The 23,395-nt window shown below is 40.4% G+C and overlaps 1 protein-coding gene and 1 pseudogene across 1 annotated transcript in view; one reads left to right on the top strand and one right to left on the bottom strand.

Moving 5' to 3' along the window:
• The window catches only part of CDH13 (cadherin 13), a 967,094-nt gene that overhangs the window by 204,662 nt on the left and 739,037 nt on the right, over positions 1–23,395 (bottom strand). The window lies entirely within an intron of this gene.
• LOC120581013 (uncharacterized) lies at positions 19,402–19,520 on the top strand (annotated as a pseudogene).

The following is a 23,395-nucleotide window of genomic DNA, read 5'->3' on the forward strand; positions in this document are numbered from 1 at the left end:
TGCGGCGGTACTTTCTTTCCCAATGTGCTATATTACACATCCTCGCCTTAACTTCTGACAGTCCATAACACCAACTGACGTGAAATGGAAGAGTGTGCTCCATTAGGTAAATAATAGATGACTTAAAAAAAGTGGCAGGACACATTTTGATGTGATCCATTATAATAGACCCGAAACAAACATTATGGCCTTTCTATAAAGATTGAATAAAAACTGCAACGGAGGGGTGGCTGACATGGCATACCAGGGGCCAGCTGGAGTCAACTCCCTAAGCAGGCAGCATGCAGAGGGAAGGGAGCTAGAATAGAATCTCTGCAGCAACAGAGAACTACACTCATTGAACTTAACTGGGAAGGAAGGCGGCCCAGCAGGCATTTTATTAGCTGATGAGCTAATTTCTGCATCAATCACATGGAATGCCTACTCCCAGAAAATCACTTGAAAAATAACAATATTTTCCTAGCCATAGCCTCTATGCTCTTTCATTTAAACATCAACGACCTCACAGCCCAGGACCACTAGCCCTGTATTATTGAAGATCAGGGTCAGTTAGCTCAAGGTCAGTGGCAGAACCAGCACTAACCAGGCCCATCTGACTCTGAAGCCAGCTTGTGCCCCACGGAAAAATCAACAGGGATAAGAATTACCCAGTCACATTCTTTTTAGTAGGTGATTGGTCTCAAATTACACAATATAGATTTATTTCTCCAATATTCAGCTGCATCAGTCAATCATCATGTCAATATTTATAAAACTTTTATGCCTCACGAGGGGCTATGGCAGTACTGTCATCCAGTCCTCACAGTAGACCATGGGATAAGCTGTCTTTATCCCATATGTTACTATTGTTGACACCACAAAGTTAAGGAATCTGCTAAGGGTCCCCTGGCTATTACTACTAATATTAGCACAAGAACTCAGGGCATTGTTTTTTCAGATTATTGGTCTTTGCATTTTTGTTTTAACTTCAAAGAGCAAAGAGTACCTTTTCTCTTGAGAGACTTTACACTCACACACTGGGGATGGTTACTTTATAATTTAAAGTCATAGAGGCTTAAAGCCAGGAGGAACCTTAGAGGATGAGAAATAATTACTGATAGCTACTATGTAAGGTGGCCCATGCAATAATTTAATGTGTCAGATAAATGCTGGTTTTCCATCGGCAGTGGCCCAGTGGCGATACAGTATTTCCTATTTAGATATGTTTACTGAAGTAAGTAAAAAGTGTGTTGCTCTGAAAAGCGTATGAAATAAATATTAAAACAGGTTTTAGACAGACACAGCAAAAATTATGAAGGTGAAACTTAAAAAGTTAAAGTTTGGGAGACAATGGTTAAAACCTAAGGACAAGTACTTCTTGTGAAACTTCCCCCGGGTCAGGCAGCCCACTGCTCTCCTTTGGAGGGATTTTCCTCAGCTGGGTGAAGACTGAGCTGGGCAGGACCAAGGGCAGAGCCAGATGGCAGGCCCTGTGCTCTTCTCTAACCTGTGTCCTTCGGCCCGCTCGAGGCTGTGCCGGGTCAGCAGCAAAGCTAGCCAAGTCCCGTTTTGCCTCTAAAGTTAATGATGCCACATTGCTGTGAGCATTTCATTAAACATTTCCAGAACAATTTTACAGACTGGGAAGTTGTAATCAAAATTGGCATTTGAGCAGTAAACATACATTTCGGCAAAATCATATGCAAACAGGAACCTGGCTCAAATGTCATCTCTAGAGTGGACACTTGTGATGACATCTAAGACACAGATTATTTTTGCTTAAACATATCATTCATGATCTTCAAAATGAAACCCAGCCCAAGCACCTCCTACAAGGCAAACCCTCCTGCCTACGTTAGTGTATGTTCATGTAACCACCGGCTAGATGTAGAGAACATTTCTCCACCCCAGCACTCCCACTCCAGCAGGTTCTCTGATTGCCAAGGTAAGGTTTATTCCCAAGGTTGTCGCTCTTCTTAATTCTGTTGCCATGGATTAGTTTTGCCTGTTCTTGAATTTCGTAGAAATAGAATCGTACAGAATATACTCTTTTGTGTCTGGCTTCATTTGTTCAGCACTGAGTCCATGAATATCATCCATGTTGTGTGTAGCAGTAGTTCATTCTTTTTCATTACTTTCAACTGAACCATCCATCTGTCCATCCATCCTATTGTTAATAGACACTTTTGTTGTGTCCAGATTGGGCTGTTATGAAAGATGTGGTTGAAAATATTCTTGCATGTGTCTTTGTTGGATATAAGCATTTAATTCTCTTGGGGAAAGACTGAGCTGAGGATACAAATTGCTGAATCACCAGGTAGATGAATACTTGATTTTTAGTACATGTTGTGAAGCATTTCCAAATTGATGCAACGTACAATTCTACCAGCGAGATGCACGAGTCCCAGTTCTGCTTCCTCGTCAGCACTTCACATTGTCAGTCCTTTTAATTTTAGCTTTGTCAGTGTGTATATCCTGAAGGTACCCACACCGAAGCCCCCAGATCCTCCCCCTTTTCCTGAACATCGCACCTCTATTTGCTATTTCTTGCTGCTGTTCTTGCCTGAATTCTTTTCACTCATCTGTCAAACTCAACGTCACCAGCAGAGGACTTCCTATGTCCTTTCTGACCATTTGCAATTTGTTCTCTATCCTCTAGTTCTAATAAACTCCCCAAAGCTAAATTCCTCATGCATTTTGTTTTCAGTTACTGTTGTTCCCTCTACCACTCAAATTTGGAGGATTATATCTTTGCAATATTTCCTCCACTTTCCTCTCCCACCATCTCTGCTCTGTTATGTCTTCATTATTTCTTGCCCGGACTATCTGAAGTTCAATAAGAGATTTCCCTAAACAGCTCTTTTTGAACATTTCAAAAATGGCTTTAATTCATTTTCTAGGCAACTTCTCTGGCTCCTGATCAAAGGGCCTATAAACTTGTAACTGGATTAAGTCTAATATTCAAGGTATTATAGTTAAAGTGGCTAATTTTCTTTTAGCTCGCTGAAATTCCTTCAAATGAGGAATGTAAAAATGTGATATGAAATTCATTTTCATATAAGTGTTTGTTTTTTGAAGTATTAGCTCTTTCTATGTATCTGGAATATTACTGAGGCCATACAACCGTTCTTCTGGGGCTCTGAGCTGGAGGCTGCTTTGTGTTTGCATGTCGCAAATTGCCCTGTAAAGACCCTTGGTTATCACTGGGATCACATGCTGGGAAACTTATATTTCTGATTGTGCCCTCCAAAGTTATCTTGTTCCGCTGCGATAAGACAAGATTCCTGGCATTTCTCCTTCCATCCCTATGTAGTAACTGCCTCCTAACCTAACTAAATGACCTCGGATTTCCAAAGTTGACATTAAAAGGACTGATGATATTAAGTGCGATCAAGTCTCTTGGCTTCCAGGCCATGGCTGAAGGGCAATGGTATAGGTTAGTGGCTCTGAGAACTGGGATCATTTCTGGGACCTAGAAATTCTAAGAATTCACTTCACTTTCCCCTTGGCCAGAATTACTAAACGCTCATTTAGGAAAACACGATAGTCAATGTATCTAGATTTCTTTCGATTCTTTAAATATGCCAGTAACATCTTAGATTCACTGGTCTTTCTGCCTGTAGTATTTTTGCTGTAATCCCTAACTCTTTACTACCTTTCCTGGCTAACAATCTTTAAGTCTCAAAATAAGGCCCCCTGGAAGCCTTCTTTGGTCTCCCCAACTAGGTGAGGCTCCATCTCTTGTACACTCCCATGCTGTCCGAACTTGCCCTAGGGAACACTCAGAGCACTCACATTTCTTATTTAATGTCTTCTCTGCTAAGATATAAACCCAATGATGACAGGGGCTGCAGCTGGCTTATTTACCACTATACTCTTATTTCCAAATTCTGCACCTGGAAGTGAGTAGGTGCTTAAAAATTATCTGCTGATCCATAAAAATTATCTGCCTTAATAAATAAGAGAGAAAACAATTTGGATAGCTGCCCTCCATAACACAAGTAAGCAAGCTCTCACATTAAAATCTCATATCGAGAATGAGATGATTCGCCTTTGAGATAGCCCATAACTCATTGCACTGTAAAGAATTGTTTCCCTCAAATTGCTTTCTGCAAAGTTGAGATCCATTTTGAAAATGTGAAATAAAATCAGATCCTTGGCTTCCTGATTCTGCCTCATACATGAGCTTACTGCAATGTTGGCATGATCTTTCGCACTACGAATGAGTGTTCATAGAGAGAGATGTGATGAAAACCTGGCTCAGCACCTCGGCATAACAGAGCGCTCCCAGCTCCAGCGAGAAGAGAACTTCCGAACACAGCAACACTCTCCAGACAGTGTCGGTATTAAGTGGTTTAGGATTTCCATTCCCTAGTTAGTATGACAAAGAAAAATTTCAAACGGTGCAAAATGCTTGGAGGAAACTTTCTACCCACCCCTCTAAGTCAACAAATGGCAGGCTCTCTCCAAGGACATCTTTTTCTGTCACACATTTTTATGGTAAAGAAAACAACTCAACATATACTCTTGGATGGAGTCTTGAAAAACCTAGAAACGATTTTTGAATTAATTTTCTAGGTTGGAATAGAAATGGAAGCAACTTATCCAATATAAAGAACACAGATAACAAGATAATATTACATTCACACATATCAACTTTTCATTTCATTTTCTTTTTCTGGTATACACACACACACACACGCATGCGCATACCTGCCACACCATTGCACATACATATCTCACAATTTTTTACTGCTACAGAAAAACACATGGATACTTTATAAAAAGCAACTTATTAATTAATTTTATTTCTAAACAAAACGAATGCTTTGCTTAGTGCATTTTTTATTCCCTCATGCACTCAAACAAATATTGTGTCTTTTGAAAAATAATATATATATATATTTTTCCTGATTATAAAACCCTGGTTCTTGTATTTTGGTAATATGTCTGTTGTGACATCTAGAAATACTAAGTATTTGAGAAAATTAGTGTTGCTTTTGAACATTGAAAACTTTGACAGTTGGGGCAATTTTCTAATCATTCACCCTAGTGAATCTAAACTGGTATCTTTTTTTAGTTTGCATCAAGAGACAATACAATACAATGTAAAATTTCTCTCCTGATTACAGAACCCGTCTCCAATCGTGTCACTAAAAAGACCAAACACATAGAGACATTTGAAATAAGAACCAGTCCTGACTATTACTGCTTATTAACTCTTCCTAAGTTCATAAAAAGATAGGAACTCTGAAGTTACTGCAGAGAAAAGATCAAAGCTTAAATAGGAACTGCTGTGTAAATGAGTTTTCTAGTGGTTGTTTCAAAGCTTCCAGAATTCTAATCAAAGAGGCTCAAAGTTGGTTAGAAGATCTTTCAAAATAATCCAATGCGACCACCCAGATGAGGTTTGAGTCTTCATGTGTAAATTTGTTAATTCTTCAGAAAACAGAGTCCAGAAATGGGAAATGACTTGCTCAAAGCCCTCCCCAGCTGACCTAGAGTATACTGGATGCAAGTGGGCTGTGTGAGCCTGGGTAGGGGGCGACCTCTCCCAATCTACATTTGTATATGTCCAAATGGGGCACATGAGTGTCTTGGGGCTTCCATAATAAATACCCCAAACTCGGTAACTTGAACAACAGAAATGTATTCTCTCATAGCTGTGGAGGCCAGAAGTCAGAAATCAAGGTGTCGACAAGGAGGCTCTGAAGGAGAGCCTGTTCCATGGCTCTCTCCTGGCTTCTGGGGATTTGATGGTGATCCAGGCCTCCCTAGGCTTGTACACATCACTCCAGTCTGTCTTCGTCTTCACATGCATTCTTCCTGTGTCTTTGTGTGTCTCTTCTTTTCTTCTAAGGCTATCACCACAGTGGATTTAAGGTCCACCCTAATTCAATGTGACTTCATCTAATTACAGTTGACCCTTGATCAACACAGGTTTGAAGTGCTTGAGTCTACTTATATGTGGATTTTTGGACACTGACCCTCACAGATCAAACCTGCATTTTTCAAGGGTCAGCCTTGGGGTTGGGAATATACCAATGTGGAGGGCTGACTTAAATTATACAGGATTTTTGACTGCACTGGAGGTCGATGCCCCTAACTCCATGTTGTTCGAGGGTCGACTCTATATCTGTAAAGACCCATATTTCCAATAAGGTCATATCTAAAATTCTGGGAGCACATGAATTTTTAGGGGACACTATTCAACCCAGTGCAGAAAATTATAATGGCACTTATTGCATAGGGCAGTTATAAAGATTAAATGTATGTAAATAAATATAGGGAACAAAGAGCTTTGCCTGTCACACAGTAAAAGCACAATAAATGTTGGCTGTATTAGTAATTGATCCTAAGCTCAGATTGTATTCCTACACAGCACACAAGATATTTTCATTTTAATGTCAATGCTTTTAGCTTCTGGTGATAAACTTTTAACCTCCAAGACTGTCCCTATGGCACATATGAAGCAAATTTTAGCCAAAAACATTCTCTTATCTTTTCTGCTCTTTACTTCTCTACTTATTATTTAAGTCTTTACCAACAATTTGGAGATTGGGAAAGGAATGGCAAAAACGTGATCTGGAACCTGATTTATGCTAGTGTTTATCTTTGAACCTGATAAAGAAGTTTGTTTTGTGCCTCCTGGAGGAGTTTTCCAGGTACACAATTGCCATCGATCAGAGTAAAAGCTTTCTGATATTTCAGAGTAAAAGGCATTTCTGGTCATCGGTTGCCAGCCTTTCCATCTGGCATCCTGTGGTCAGGGTCTGTGTGATTAGGGTCATATTCAGGCTTAACCATTGATCTTTGCTTGATGCTTTGCAGCTTGGGAAAAAAGTAAATTCAACTCAACTTTCTTTGTTTCAAAATCCATTTCCTGTGGTATCAGCAGGCATTAGAGGCTCAAAAATAATTCTTGAATTGTTTTACCAGCATAATCCTGGAGCTTAAAATGAGGTTTGACCGAAAGAGATCTGTACTTTTCTTTCTTCCTTTATTTTTGTCCAATCGCATTTTCTGGATTTAGCTGACTTTTCAGGATCAGGGTTTATCAGCGGTTTTCAATGTCAGTGTGGGTAGGTATCACCTAGAGAGTTTATTGAGAACACAGATTGTGGATCCCTACCCTCAAAGGTTCTGATTCAGGAGGTCTGGGTGGGGCTGAAGAATCCACTTTTTTAAGGGATTCCCAGGTGATACTGATGTTTCTGGTGCACACTTGGCGAACAACCTAGATCAATGGCCTAGTCAATGTCTCTGTGAATGTTCATGTGGAACATATTTCTTCCCACACGCATCTCCGATTCTTTTTTAAGTAGTTTCCAATGCTACTAGCTAATACTGAGGACCAACCGTGGGTTGGAACCACACACCAGGAAATAGCGTGAGGTGCTTTTATTAGCCATCTTCTAGGGTACTGGAGGTTAAACAACCCTCCCAGGCCGCAAAGCTAGGAAGTGACAGACTCCGGAGCCTGGGTCCCCAACTATTGCTGGCATTGGGCTATTTGTCATTGAACATTCAGGTTCCATGGTTAGTATTCTAGGTTTTCTACCTTAACCCCCTCCTTATTACTTTATGCCTCATCTGCCTCCTATCACAGTTGAAATATTCTCTTCTCCTCCTCCCTCTCCTCTTCCTCCTCCTCCTTCTCCTCCTCTTACGTTACGTTATGTGATATACATCTAATTCAGAATTTGTACTGCTCTTTAGCAAGATAAGCATAATGAACTTGGGCATAGGGTTATGTTTACTCAATTTTGTTCACTCTGCGCTTATGACTTGCCTCTATGTGATCGTGTGTGTGTATGTGTGTGAATACATATGTGTGTAGGTGTGTGTGTGTAATTGTGTGTGAATGTGCATGTGGGTGAGTGAGTGTATGAACCATCCTTTCTTTCATGAGAATGAAAGGTGATAGCAATGGTGCAAGTTTTTAAAAAAATATCCTTACATGGCAAAATAAAAAGTTAGTAGCCTTCTGATAAATCCTCAAATTTTCTGAGGGGGAACTTTTGTGAAATCTTAAATGCTGAGAACCAATGACCTATATCATCAGTGCTCTGAAAAGACCTTTAGTATAAGTAAATATTCTCACTTACTTCTCTGCATTTGACTTTTCCAAGACACACACACACACACACACACACACACACCCCTTTTCAAAGTAACCATCTATACAAGTGGGTGAAAGAAATCACATTATCTGGGTTATAAAGTCTGGTTCTGTCTATCAGCAGGTGGACAAACACCCCGAGCTCGTGTTGGAAAGGAAACAGTGGTGCTGAAGACATCCGCTTCTCCTGTCCCCTGGAAGAATTCCGGGCAGGATTTCACCACGGCTGCGGTCCTTCTCTCTTGATATATCCTTACTCCAAGGGTTATTGTTGACTGTCAAGATACCTCTAATTTCCTGATAACATTTTGAGAAGTGGAAACTTTTGCCTAAGAAAATTATTCTCTCATTGATGTGTTGTGTATTTTTAATATTCCATCAGACTTAGTCTACTTATCTCTATAATTTCAAATCATGCTGTATCATTTGTAGGCCGCAAAAGGATTTTCACAGGCAAGTGAAGTCCAATTGAGGGATGGTATGTTTATCAGTTTCCTCAAAATGTCATCTAAATTCATATTTCACATTCTAAGATCTGTGCTGTGTTCTCTCTGTATCTCGGAGAGCAAATAATTACACACATCCAACTATCACTTCTAATATGAATAAAAAATGTTTTTCACTTTATCTGTTCTAAACCAATATCCCTGAAGAATTTAAATAGCTCCCTCTTTCCCCTTTATTTCTTACAAAATAGCCCCAAGAGAAACCCAACAGACACATCTCAGCCATCCATTCAGGGGGCTACTGGGCAGAGTCAAGAAATCAAGTGCCACTTATAAAACAAAGCAAAAACACTTTTAAAAATCCATTATAGTAGAGTTAATGACAGGCAGCATCCTACCAGCCATCCGATACTCCGTCCAGGTTTCCACCACCTGGCTGCCCATCAGCTGTGTGACCATGGGCGAATCATTTACTTTCTGTGAGCTTAGTTCCTCTATAGGTACAATGAAGAAAACAACAGTCCCCCGAATTCAGAGAGAGTAAAAATTAAATGAGATTTCATGGAAAATATTTAGCCCCAATGCCTGGCTAATACTGAGTCTTTGATAAAAGTTAGTTCCTATTAGTATTATTTTTTATTGCCAAATAAGGACTCTTTGATAACTTAAGTTTGTTTCATTCCCTCTCTCTAAGTTTTGCCTTCATATGTTTTCTTCTCTCTTCCAGGAACAGTCATCCTCCTTGTCTTCCCAGAAACCTTTTTCTTACTCTCTGAGTCAAAGGTCAACAAACAATGGCCCATGAACCAAATCTGGCCTACCACCTGCTTTTGTAAATAAAGTTTTATTGGAACACAGCATTGCTTGTTAGTTTATGTGCTGTCTATGGCTACTTTTGCGCTACAATGGCAACGTTGAGTACTTGCAACAGAGACCATATGGCCCGCAAAACCTAAAATAATTACTACGTGGCTTTTTACAGAGAAAGTTTACAGATTACTGCTCTAAACCCCAAGCTCCAGTCATTCCGTTCCTGGCTACCTTCTCCAGCCTTCTGAAACAAATTTACTTCTCTGGCTATAGCATGTCCTGGGGCCCACATATCACTTTGCTATAAAGAATCATTTCCACATCTGCTTTCCTGCTGCACTGTGTGAGTAGCATCAAGGTGGGCATCGGCTCCCACATCTTTAAAGCTTTTGGCTAGGAGAATGTAGACCATTAGAGAGGGTAGGCCCTGAGGGGTGGTTGAGAAGACGTTTGAGTGGAGAAATTCTGGAATCTCAGCTTCAAGTAGGAGTATGAGAAGGGAGGATAGAGGGCCCTTGTGTTACAGGCACCTGTATTATACATACCCCACAGGTGCCTGTAATAAACAAGTACACACGCATCTGTGCACAGAGCTGTGGTCTCAAATACACACTTTGGCATAAGCCCTCAACCCCATGCACCCATTAGCCCTCTAAGGCACCAGTGCCTGTTGCAATACATCTTAAATAGGGAGGCCAGGAGGAAGACTGGATCTGGTAGGCTCTCTGTCTTCATTTTGTTCTCCTAGACGCAGACCCTGAGACAAGGATTTGGGTGCAAATAGCATATTCAGGTGATCCCAAGAAATGCAAGTGAGGGAGCAGAAGTGTAGCAGAAATCCATTATAGTTGGATGAAATGAAAAAAAGACTGATCCACAGGGCAGTAATGAGGTTATAGCTGTGGGCAACTGGGGTTCAATCCCACAGGGAGACCATGTCGGACACATTTCAGAACTGTGTTACTCAAAGGGTGAGGAATGGGTATTTATCTGCCAATTCTTGTCTCTCACAGGTTGATGGCTGCTCCTTGAGTAATAAAGCCCTGAGCAGACCGAACATGCACCTGTGGTAAGAGGAAGTCTCCAGGAAGACAGCTACAGGAAACAAGAAGCCAACAGCTCACATGGGAGTGGTGAGTCCTGAGGGATCTGGATGGGCCGCACATGGACACTGCTGTGTTGCTTAAAAGTCAGAGGGTTGATGCTACTACCCTACTGGGCGAGTGAGGGGATGCACGATTGACCTCTAGTTTTCCATCCCATCTCTTCAACCCTTTAGAACCCAATATGTAAGTTATTAGATAAGATTTACTAGAAGCAAATTACTGCCCTGACTCGGTAGACTCTATGTTTACTAAGTCAAAAATATTTTAAAATTAAATGATAAGACTCTCGGCCATTTTTTGTTTAAAAACAAGGATGTTTTGAGTATGTGCCATTAGACAGGATCAGGCAATTGAGAAGGCTATGTCAACAGGCAAAGTGGCATTAGATATAAACGGTCTAGCTCAGTTAAATATTCCAATTGCCTTTGCAAAAAAGAAGCAACCAATTATCATTATTCTACTTTTAAGAATTGGATTAAGACTATGCACTAGTTAATGTTGCTTGTAGGCCCCTTTAAAGGACTTAGTCTTTTTAGTTAAATATGCATTAAAAATACCACTGCTTTAAATGTATTTGGCTTAAATTTCCTCAGATTCCTATATGTACTCTTCATTTATTCAACTATTTTCAGAGCCCCTATGGAAATAATACCTCTCTGAAGTATGAATAAATTGCAAACCTTCTCAAGAAGCCCAGAGTTGACAGGAAGACCTATAACCAAAACATTGATTTTCCTTGTAATAATTGCATTAATAGGATGTTTAATAATTTGTGTTAAAAATAAAGAAGGAGCAGTTAATTTAGCCAAGGAGGGCTGGGAAGGCTCCATAGAGGAGCTATTCAAACCAGATCTGAAAGGATAACAGGGTTTGAAATGAAGTCTTTTCAGCAGAGGCCACAGTGTGTGTGTATAAGTTATTTATCGCTGCATAACAAATTATCCCAAATTTGTTGCTTTAAAGCAATTATTAACATTGGTTATCTCACACAATTTATGTCAGTCAAGAATTTAGAAGCTGCTTAGCTGGGTGGTTTGGGTTCCATGTCTCATGAGTTAGCTATCAGACTGTTGGTGAAGCTATAGTTCTCCCAGAGCTTGACTGGGGCTAGTGGGTCTGCTTCCAGGATGGCTCGGTCACATGGTTGGTGAGTTGGTGCTGGCTGTTGGGAGGTGGTCTCAGTTGTTTGCCATGTGGCTACTTGAGTGTCCTCACGACATGGCAGTTGGCTTTCCCCATAGCAAGAAAGAAAATAACCTAGGCTTAGAAGTCACAATGTCATTTTTGCTAGGTCCTATTGGTTATATAGGTCACCCCTATTCAATTTGAGAGAGGACTACATAAGAGCATGGCTCCCGGGAGGTGGGACTCACTGGGGGCTGGCTACTATAGTGTGCAAAAGTAAGAAGTGCATCATCTTTGAGGAAAAGGGAAAAAACTGATGTCAGTGGAATGTGGAATGATTTAGGGAAACAGAGGCAGGAGATAAAATCAGAAAGCTCGAGTCAGACTGTGCTTTAGACCAGGAAGGTTAGAATAAAGAAGGCACTGTATTTGCTGGTCTTTCCTCCATCTCATCTGTTGGCATCTGAATTCAGGGGCCACAGGCGTCCATGTAGCAGAACTGGATTCTCAGCAGCGAGTCCCTCCCTATGCATTGGCCTCCCAGAGAGATCAAGTGGTTCCACTTCTTTGAAAGGATCTAGATGAGCTTTTCCACACCCTCTACTCTGATCAGCCTTGCTCCGGACCCTTTGACCTCCTTTCCCTTTGACTTTCTATTCCTGCATGGCCTGATGGCCTGTCTTAGTCTGGAATGATTTCAATTCTGTTTGCTGTGAGTGGAACAGCAAATCATGACAGCCTCTTTGGCCTCATATTGACCTAGGTGTGAATTCTGCTTCTATCTCCATCTTTTTGATTTTCAGCTTCTTCATGGGTAAGCTGGGAATAAATGTCATAGGCTGTTGAAGTAATGAGTAAGATAACGTATTTGCAATGTTTGGCAGCAGAGGCAAACTTTAAATAATCACATCAAGTCTGCAGTTCTTGGTCTTCTCTTCTATTTCCCTGATCTCATTAATCTAGGGTGAGTGTTTACCTCAAATTTATCAGCCTAATAAGAATTGCTCTCTTTTGGCAAGATTTTACCAAACAAGTCCCCTTTGGTGCCCACACGTTAGCCAGTTCCTATAAATTAATCGTTAGGCTGGCTGTGAGGGCTCTGGATGAGGAATTTGCATTGGTTTTCACTGGCCTTTCAAAGTCAGGAGTGAAGTTTCCTGAGACATATCTGTATTCCACGATCACAAAGGTGGAGTTGGTTCAAATTATCCTTCATTGTAAGCCAACACCTGCTGGAGATTACTACAGTGAGAAATGAGAAAGGAATTCCTATTTCCTCCAGGTGCAGTGGGTGGGGGAGTATGGGATCTGGAGGTCAGGTCTGTTTAAACTAAATTTTGAGACAGGGACACCTAAGTTCAAGTCCAAGTTCAGAGTTTGGGGCAGGTAGGATCATGTTTCCTCCTATTTGCATGGGGGTGAGAGGCAAAGACAGAGGTGATGCCACAGCTGGGTGATTATGCTCATCTCCTTTCTCCTTTCCCTCCTCACCATTTCTCTACATCTTGGCTTCCCTTATGCATAGGTAAAGTTGTAACAGTGTTAAATAGGAGGCTTTTGAGCATTTCTGGGTGGCTAAATGTCTTTCCTTGAGTTGTCAGTTGGAACCAAGTAAGGCAAATAGCCACAGTAGGACCATTGTGAAGAAGGCATTTTTTCTTGATCCTATTATTCCACTGAATTATTATTTCCCTTTTCTGGAGGCACTGCTGTTGTTCCTGTTCTCATGGCCTCCATGCTCAGATGAAGGATCATTGTGTTGCTTCTGAATGTAGATAGCAGAGGTCTGGGAGATGCTGTTTGGATGATCGAAATTAGAATATCAGGGGAAGGGGGTAGAATTCAATGGCTAACGTGGCCAGCAGGATAGCTTGCATCTTCTTTGAATGTTAAAAATTCTTTTTTCCTTGCTCCTGGCATGGCCTTGTACTGTAGCAGTAAGCATTAGGTACTATATTGTAACTTTTTTTATATTTGAGACTCGCAAGTTTGGCTGAACATCTCAAAGGCTAGAACCACGGCTTATTTCTGTCCCCACTTCTACCTTTTCCTCCCAGGGAAGATGTCACTGATCGAGTACTGAAAAATGTGACTCAGAATACTTCCCAGCACTCCAGGCAACCACTGACAGACTTCAGAGTAGGTGTATAAACTTAAAACTACTTTTCATTTGTGAGTGTGTAGACTTGTGGCTGCCTCTGCCCTTGCCTACATGATTTGCGAACCAAACAATGTACTATTCTAATCTACTATCTGAGTTGCTATTCCTTGTCTAGAACCGATTGTCGGGTTAAATCAGTGGATTCATTTGGGAGCAACACAAACTCAAAGTATACAATTCACAATCTGATGAGTTATCTCATTTCCCTTTCTATCAATTATGGGAATCATCGGAAGGTCGTGTACTGGAGCATCCCTGAAGATCCGTCCTGTGCCGGCTGTGATAGGGAGACAGAGGGAAGGCAACGGCATAGAGCGACCATCAAGAATGTCTCTGTCTAGTGAGATGCCGTGCAGGAGAATGAACCGCACACATGCGGGGTCTTCCAGAGGGAAGGGGGAGCATTAAGCAAGGGAGACGAAGCTTCTATGCAATTCCTCTAAGCCAGGGTATTGAACTTTTTTTTTTTTTGCCATAAACACCTTGAGTAGTCTGACGAAGCCTGTGGACCCCTTCTCAGAATATGCTTTAAACACATAAAATAACTACATAGGATTACAAAGAAAGACAATTATATCAAAATAAGGTTATCAGAACTGTAGAAAACTAATGTGGTAGTACACGTGCTTCCTTGTGAACCAGTCAAGAACAAAATTTAGTGTTAAATCTAATAACTAGACTAATTTCAAAGTAGTAGAGGGCAGGGGTAAATTTTTGATATATCTGTAGCCACTGTGATGTGAGATGAAAACATCTGTGACTTTGGTTGTTAACAGTCACAAAAACAGCTAACACTGCCCTGCCCTGGTTTGCCTACACTTCCGAAAGAAAAAAAAAAAATTGTACTTAATGGTTAATAAAAATAAACACAAAGTGTTTTTCTCATCCATGTTCATGAGCCCTTTCTCCCCTTTCTAATTCTGTCCATAGGCCTCAGATTAGTAACCTGGCCCTAGGGAAAGTTACAGATTTTTTTTTTTTTTCAGAGAAAGATTTTAAAGCAGGAAATTTGATGATTTGAAGCTGTTTTTCTTTTAAAAAAAAAATTTCACTCACAAGACACTATGGGACTTGCCTGGTAGGACACTAATTTCTTGCTTGTAGGAATATATTCCCTATTTTTAAAAACACCACTATACACAAATGTTACTTAAGAAAGACTGTCTTTGGAGCCACTACTCTTGTCATCCTGGGAGACCAGGTAACCTGGTTATCTGCTCTAACACCAGCTGTTGTCAGAGCCCGAGCTCTGGTGGAGAGGATGAAGCTGTTATCTCCCACCCAGCAGCCGTGTCAGACAGCCCATGCCTTACTCAGAACCGAAGGACGCAGCTCCAGAGCAGAGAATGTCAAGTTTAGGTCAAAACCATCTGGCTCATTTTCCACCCCCACAATAAAGGAAGTTCTTAGCAAAGCCCTGACTCGCCTCCTTTGCCTTTCAGACGGTAGGGAAATTGGGCAGCTTGAGTGCTTTCTAATGGTTTAACCCTTTTCTCTCTAACAAGAAATTTGCTGTGTATTGAAGCCCTTCCAAAAGTCTTCATGCACAGCGAATCCTTAGAAGAAAAGAACTAATAGGATGGAAGCTCCATTTTCCCATCCTCAGGTTTCTTTGTAAAGCCGTTTGAGCTTGTATACACTCTGGGCTCTTCCCCAGTACCCTGCACCCACTCAATAAACGGGCACGTTTTTCTATTTTCCTAGCTAGAAAAGTGGCTAGGGGCTACCCTGCTGCTTTCTCTTGCCCCCGCTCCATCCTGGGGAAAGGGATGGAGGCATTGGATTGAAAGTGTGACATCTCTCCAGCTCGCTCTCTCCCTATCTCCTTGCCTCCTTGTCCCCCTGCCCCTCCGGCAGAGGACTCCTGGGGTGGGCTCCTCCCAGGTAGATGTTGCCTGTGCTTGTTCCATTCCACTCATAACTGGGTGGGGCCAAGTCTCGAATTCAAGCATAAAGTATTAGTGAGTTTATTTGGCCACAGGCTCATGGCTCCCCTCATCAATCAGCTTCATTGGTAACCAAGCCTATGGTTTGATTTACAGTTGCCCCAGGTCTTATTACTTAGGGGATTCTAATTTGGAAAGGGATGGAAGAGCACTATTCATGAACTCCTAGCCCCTCAACACAACAGCATTTACTTGAATGAATCAAGGCCTCACGTTATACCCTTTGCTTAACTAATGAGGATGCGACCACTCTCATTAATGTATATCAAGCACTTACAATGAACAGATCTCCACAGGGTGTGAAAAACAACACTCCTGTGTAGACTCTGTAAGGCTGAGTTTAGGGAACTAAAGCAGAACCAACAAGCTCCACTCTGTCCTTAATGAAAGCTAACGGAAGCCACCTCTTGAAGGCAACACTGGTATTTCCTTCCACAGACTCAAGTGGATTGGCTGAATTGGATGGCAGTTATTCAACCTTCCAGAGAGGGCCTGGGGTATTAATAGACATGCCATACGAAGACCTGGTCAGGTGGACTCCACCTCTGGTTGGAACACATCTGTGTCATCCTCGAGTCTTATCTTTATTACTGGTAATGACTACTATTGATTGAGAGCTTTCCATGTGCCAAAGCTGATGCTCATCAGGCATCATTCACCTTCAATCCTCCAAACCATGCAAAGCAGGTTATGTCAGTTTCCTATGGCTGCTGTAACAAATCACACAACTTAGTGACTTGAAAACAACATGGATTTATTATCTTATAGGTCTGAAGTCAGAAGTCCAAAGGGTCTCACTGGGTAACATCGAGGTGTTGCAGGCAGGGCTGCATCCCTTCGGAAGGTTCTAGGGATGAATTTGTTTGCTTGTCCTTTACAGTTGGTAGAAGCTGTCTGCATCTCTTAGACTGTGGCCCCTTCCATCTCCAAAGCCAGCAATGTAGCATCTTTAAATCTGTCTCTTAGACTCTGACCTTCCTGCCTCCCCCTTATAAGGACCCTTGTGATTATATAAGGCCCAAAGGGAAAATCCAGAATAATCTCTGCATCTTACAATCCTTGACTTAATCACATCTGCAAAGATATCTATATCTCTATATATCTATATTTATATCATCTATATCTATATATCTATGTCTATATCTATATCTATCTATATCATCTATATCTATACCTATATATTTACCTGTAAAGTAACATAGTTACAGGCTCTGGGGATTAGGATTAGGAAATATTGGGGGCCCTTAATCTGTCATCCCCAAAGGTCATGTTTTGAGCTCCATTTTATAGGTGAAGAAACTAAAGCTCAGAGAGGTGAAGTGACTTGCCCAAAGTTACACAGCTAACAGGATGCAGAGCCCGGACTCCTCTTCAAGGCTTTAGAATTCTCAGGCCCATGCTCTGAGCCAATATACTACACAGCCTTTCTAAGGGAAGAGCTGAGGGAAACTGAGTCAAGCTTCCTAAATGTGTGAAGAGGCTCCAAGCAAAGAACAAAGAAATCTCTGATATGAGTTTAATAAACTTTAAGGCTGTCCCTATAGTTTAGATGTCAAGATTTCCCCTTGACTATGGCCCGTGCTTTTTTTTCAGCAGCCTATGAGAGTACACAAAGCAGAATCTTTGAGGTCAAGTCCAGTTCTCTGGCTCTCCAGTATGTGAAGCAGGAAGGTTATGTCAGCCTTTGAGAATTTGTGTCCCTAAGGCAAAATAGGTGTGGTAATCTTGTGAGTGTAAGGGCCCTAATTTACACATGGCTGAAGAAAATGAATGCTGTAATGGTCCACACTGTAGCTGTCCAACGTGGGTATGGCGTACGCTCCCTCACATATATGAGATAATCTAACACCAAGAAGAAGTAAGAATGGAGAAATCTCTCAATTCTTCCCCATCCCAGAAATCGAGCCCCAGGAGACACAAAACTAGAATTAGGACCCAAAGAGTTCTTCCACAGAGAAAAAGAAGTCTGCAAAACGGTTCATAAGACACAGGAGAGAAAATATCTAAAGGAATTTAATTTGGGTTCCTACTTTTGAGGTCCATAAATAGAGATGTCAATCATGGAATTTCAATAGTCATTTCTACAGCTGTTCTTAGGAAGGTAAAAAAAAAAAAAAATTCATTTCCCATGGCTATCTTAAAAACACAAGAACACACAGCACAATGTGTCTATTAAGCTGCCTGTTAGCGTTGGTGAAATGAAAAGTAAACAGCTGGTCAGTGCGCATTCACTGTGAGCCACTGAAAGTGGAAAGCCACTGTTGTGGCCATGTCGCTTAAAGAAATGAGAATGCTTATCGTTTCAGGTGAGGAAGTTTTGACAAGATCTACCTTACTACACCCTTAAAAACATTTATTCCTGACATTTGAAATGCACTGCCTGTGTTCTTAGCAATACTGGCCATGATGCCTGAGACAACTCCCACTGCTTTGTCAACAAATAAACTGGCTCACGTAGAAACCGGTTTCTGAATTAAAAAGTGACAGTCCTGTTGCCCCTTCAGCCATCATGGTGTGGTGTCCTAACCTGAAATCCTTTGCTCTCAGGACCCAGATAGAACTTCTTTTTAAAATGATGAACAGAATTGTATTTTTATTACCTGAGCAATACATGGTCACTGCATCCAAACTAGAAAATACAAAAAACAGCAATAGCTACCTCATACCCATTACTCCATTAAATAGGTGCTTATATCAATTCATTTAATCCTCACAATAGCCCTTTGAGAAAGGCACTATTTAGACTCCCATTTTACAGATGAAGAAACTGAGGCACAGCTCCAACCATAATATTGTTCTCTATATTATGCTACTGCCATGCAGTGGAGCCCTCTGGAGCATTAATAGTGATGTGAGAGAATATTTAATGACATGAAAATCATAATTACGGCTACCAGTTGTTCAAGCTACTAACGTTCCCAGTAGCACAGAGCTGGTAAGAGGCAGAACTGAAGTTCAAACTCAAGCGGACTGCATGTGAAGATTGTCATTGTAGACACTGCACTATAAGAAAATGTCCTAAAATGATCCCTCTTAACACATTCGCATAAATTCTTTCACATTTTGGACCATATGGTATGTACTGAATGATTTTGTATCTCTGAAATGCATATGTTGAAGCCGTTAACCCCCAATGGGATGGTACTGAGAAGTGGCCTTTGGGAGGTAATTAGATTTAGATGAGGCCATGAGGGTGGGACTAGTGTCCTTATAAGAAAAGGAAGAGAAACCAGAGCTTCCTTTCTTTGCCATTGCTAGACACAGTGAGAAGGTGGCCATCTTCTCATCTAGAACTGAGTTGGCCAGCACCTTGATCTTGGGCTTCCAGACTCCAGAACTCTGAGAAATAAATTTCTGTTGTTTAAGCCAGCCCAATCAATGGCATTTTGTTATAGCAGCCTGAACAGAATAAGCTGATGTACATATATAAACAAAAATCATAGCTTATGAGATATTTTTAAAGATGCTTGTTAATATCTTTTCATCTCATTATACATTTTTTACCACATGATTTTACATGATTCAATGGAATCACAATGTAGGAATATAGCATAATTTATCAAACAGATCTACAATGGTTGGACACTTAGTTTGGTCCTTTACATAAAGATCCAACAAAAACCCCCTCTGGTGAATACTTGCATACATATTTGATAGTATGGAATTGCTGAGTCAAAGAATATTAGGGGCATTTAAAAAAGCCATTTGCTATGGCCATGCCACCCGGAACACACCTGATCCTGTCTGATCTCAGAAGCTAAGCAGGGCCGGGCCTGGTTAGTACTTGGATGCAAAACCACCTAGGAAGACCAAGTGCTGTAGGCGTAAAAAATAAAAAATAAATAAATAAAAATAAAATAAGACATCATCGAGACATGACGATGACTCAGAAAGCCTGGGATCCACATTTTTTTCAGTTTTATTTTAAGGGGTTTCTCATTCGCTATGCTTTTCTATAGGATACGAGTTTATTGTTAATATTACTTGGCATTCTAAAGGCTTGATCAATTTTATGTGATACTGTAATGTCGCATTCAACAGTGAAAGGACTTCAAATTATATGATTGTCTATTAGCTTGCCTTAATCTAACTGTTCTAGTTTCTGGTCATCTTCCCTTAAAATGCTTTACAAGGGACACAACTCATAGCTTTTGCAATAACCCGGATCCTGGCTAGAAGCCAAGTGTATTAAGGTAAATTGGAAATACCTACTTTCCAAAGACTCTCAACCAAATTTTCTTTCCTTAAATGATGGTTGTTCTCAATATGGTAGGAGCAAGGCATTTCTCCATTTTCTTCTACCAGTTCAAAGCCACACTAAACTAGACATTTGTTCTAAATTGGAAGGTATCTCTCTGACGAGGACTATTAACAGGGATGGTATTTAGAACAATGTTATTTATAGTATAGTAACTGGAAAATCTGTCAATGAAGTAAAACATGCCTTAACAAGCTGATTATAGTTATTGGCTGATAGAGGGAAATAAACTGCTCTCCAAAAGAACTTTTCACAAAAAAATAAAAATACTTAAAACTTTTTAGGGTATTTCACATAAAATAAAATGGAAAAATTTTAAGTGACAGAAAAACAGAAGTACTCTAAATTCATCATTACCATGTTTTTTTTTTTTTACAATAATAGAAATAAAAAGAGAAAAGAAAAAGAGAAGGCTAGCGAACTAAATATCTGTCAAATCCAAAGAGATGAATCTCTCCTAATGACAAAGTTGTATCTCTTGATTCAACATGTGCCAAGTAACCACTGATTATCTAATACTTTAAGATGCATAAGAACAGAAGATACACACTAAGCTGTTGTTTATTCATCTAGTTAACAACTTAAGAATTTAGATTCAAGTGGTAACTCCCCATGCCTTCCGTTGATAAGGCTAGACATCTCTGACTCAACAACTCATCATTCACCAACCGTTTTCGTCTGCCTCCTAAATGCCTCTGCTTTACTACTGATCTTCTCTCCTTTAACTCGCCAGCTTTTTCTCCAAGTCACAGTTCTGAGAACACTGTGGTTAGCAGAGCTGTGTTTAATGTTAAAATATGGTTGGTGGTATTGCATTTACGGTAGGATATATCCATAATCCTTAGGATGACATCTGAAGCCCTTGGCAATCTTGTAACGACTCCCCATCCTTTTTCTGGTATCTTTCTATGTGACATCCTCAATTCCCCAGTCTCTCTTCTAGTAACATGTGAACATGTCATGCCTTTGCTCATGACGTTCCTCTCCTAATGATACTTTTCCTTTAACTTCATCTCTCAAGACTTTGTTTAAACACCAATATTTGTGTCTCCAACTTCACGTTGTTTCTTCAATCTCATTGTCCATCGTGAAAATAACTAATATCAACTAATATTTACAGGATGTTTGTGATTGACAAATCTTATTTAATCTTCCCAATCAGCCTATGAGATAGGGGCTATGATGATCTTCACTGTGGTAGATGAAGAAACTGAGGCTTAGAGACGGTAAGTGATCTGCCCAAGTTCTCACAGCTGATAAGAGGTGGAGGTAGCTCTGAATCCATAGAATCTAGAGCCAGCAACCATACCCTTGGCTCATGACTCTCAGATCAGGTTTCAGCTAAGCTGAGGTCATCCTAGGCAACCAGACACAGCCCTAGCTTTCACGAGTTGATGGGCTAACCTTGGAGGTGTGGGGGAGGTGGTTAGAGTCTCTGGTAGAGCTCTGAGACTCATCAAAATCTCCTACTAGAATTTATCCAGTTTGGGGAAGAGAAGAAGGCCACAAGGTAAGGCCCTGCTCTTCCCATTGCCAGCAACAGGAGGCTGGCATGCTTGCAAATGAATTTTAGATCCCAGGGCTTAGCATCTTGCCTTAGGAATGTCCTATTCCATTTTATTTGCTGACACAACAGAGCAGTACAATTTGCATAGGGTGGTTCACCATCTGTGTTTCACTTGCGAGGATAATGTGTTGTTTTAAAAATAATAAGAATTTATTTACATCTACTCCCCCCTCCCATTTTCTCAGCAGCAAGTAATATAAAAAATGGAGGAAATTATCCCAACAAAAATATTTATGAGTAAATAGCTCACAGAAATGGTGAGGATGCTACTATCTAAATAATTCTGGTCCCACCCACTAAAACAAAGAACTAGGATATTCTCGACAGCCTGATTGAATTGTGTGTAATTACCGCCAATGTTTTAAACATGACGATAATGAGAAAAGTATTAGCATTAGATAAGAGCAGCCTGAAAACATTTATTTTCCTGAGAGTATGAAGACTTCTTCTAGCTTTCATTCAAGGCATGGGGAAAAATGCTATCCTCTTATTACTGCTATCTTATTTTCAGGCAGCTTGACTTGATGTCACTTTCATAGATTTCTTCGGAACATTTCTGGAAATGCAGCCTACATGATAATATTTTAACTTGGATCATCTTGGCTAAACACAGAGTTCTCTGTCGGCTTACAGCTACACACCCTATTTCATTGACTGTTTTGCACGGGATGTTCCCTCTAACATTCTTCGTTTTTCTTCTTTGACAGATTCAAGGACTGCTGAATCTCTCGTGGTTAATCCATGCACATAGGTCTGAAAAGAAAGTCCTTATGTGACACTTACCATGGAAAGAAGGTAAGAAATTCTCTCCATTTTCAAGTGTGGCCTAGAAATTGGGGGCCTTATAAAGTTTCGGAAAATCCTTTACCAGCTGAAAATAGAAAATAAATTACATTCGCGGTTCTAATATCTTTTATTGTATGTACATTTTTATGGGTAGGCTATCACTTTCCTTAGATTATCTGGAAGATAATACATAATAAAGGTGAATTCAAACAAAGATAGAAAAGTGTTGGGCTCAAATTCTTTAAAAAGACTAATGATACTCTCACAGTGCAAGTGTTAAGATCAAATTTTAAGGACCTCTTTTAGAAACTGTTCCATTTGCAAAAAGAAAAAAGAAAGAGAGGAGAGAGAGAAAGAGAAAGAAGGGAAGGGAAGGGAAGGAAGGGAAAAAAAGAAAAACGAACCCCACAAACTGAATATTAGTTACTCTGAGTAGTTGCAAATTGTGGCTGTTCTCAAAAAGTTGGCAGATTTCAGTTGATGAATTTCAGTCCAGTGGCCAAGATGATCAACAAAATAAACCATTTATCAAATGTTAGGGACTTTTATCTGATTGTATTTTGTAGTGCAGCCAGACATAGTTCAAAAACATAGACAGAGCTGTCAGAATGAGGGGCTGAGAATGGTTATAGAAAAGAATAAAAGAGTGCCCCAAATGAATCCAATTTTGTTTAGTAGGATATATAGCTCTCCAAACATTTAAAGAAGAGAGACAGATCTTCACGCTCATCCTATTCTAGGGTATTTTTTAGAGCCTAGTGCTGTTCCTGACACAAGGTAGGTGTAAGGTGAATAAATTAGATTACGCAAGGGCAAGCCTAAGCTCTCAACTAAAATAAAATCATTTTCTGTTTATATAGCCAGGAGGTGGGTCTTACAGTAAGTTCCCAGATAATCTGTTAGCTATTTATTCATAAATATACAAACTGAAGTAACATAGGTCATCCAACCATCCATCCATCCATCCATCCATCCATCCATCCATCCATCCATCTATCCAAAAAATCTTTACTGATTGCCTATTATTTACCTGTCATTAAGTTTGGCAATGGGAATACAGAGATGGAACAGAAATCCAAGACCTCTTTC

The sequence above is a fragment of the Pteropus medius genome, unplaced genomic scaffold, assembly GCF_902729225.1.
Source record: "Pteropus medius unplaced genomic scaffold, Ma_sr-lr_union100, whole genome shotgun sequence".
Classification (NCBI taxonomy): domain Eukaryota; kingdom Metazoa; phylum Chordata; class Mammalia; order Chiroptera; family Pteropodidae; genus Pteropus; species Pteropus medius.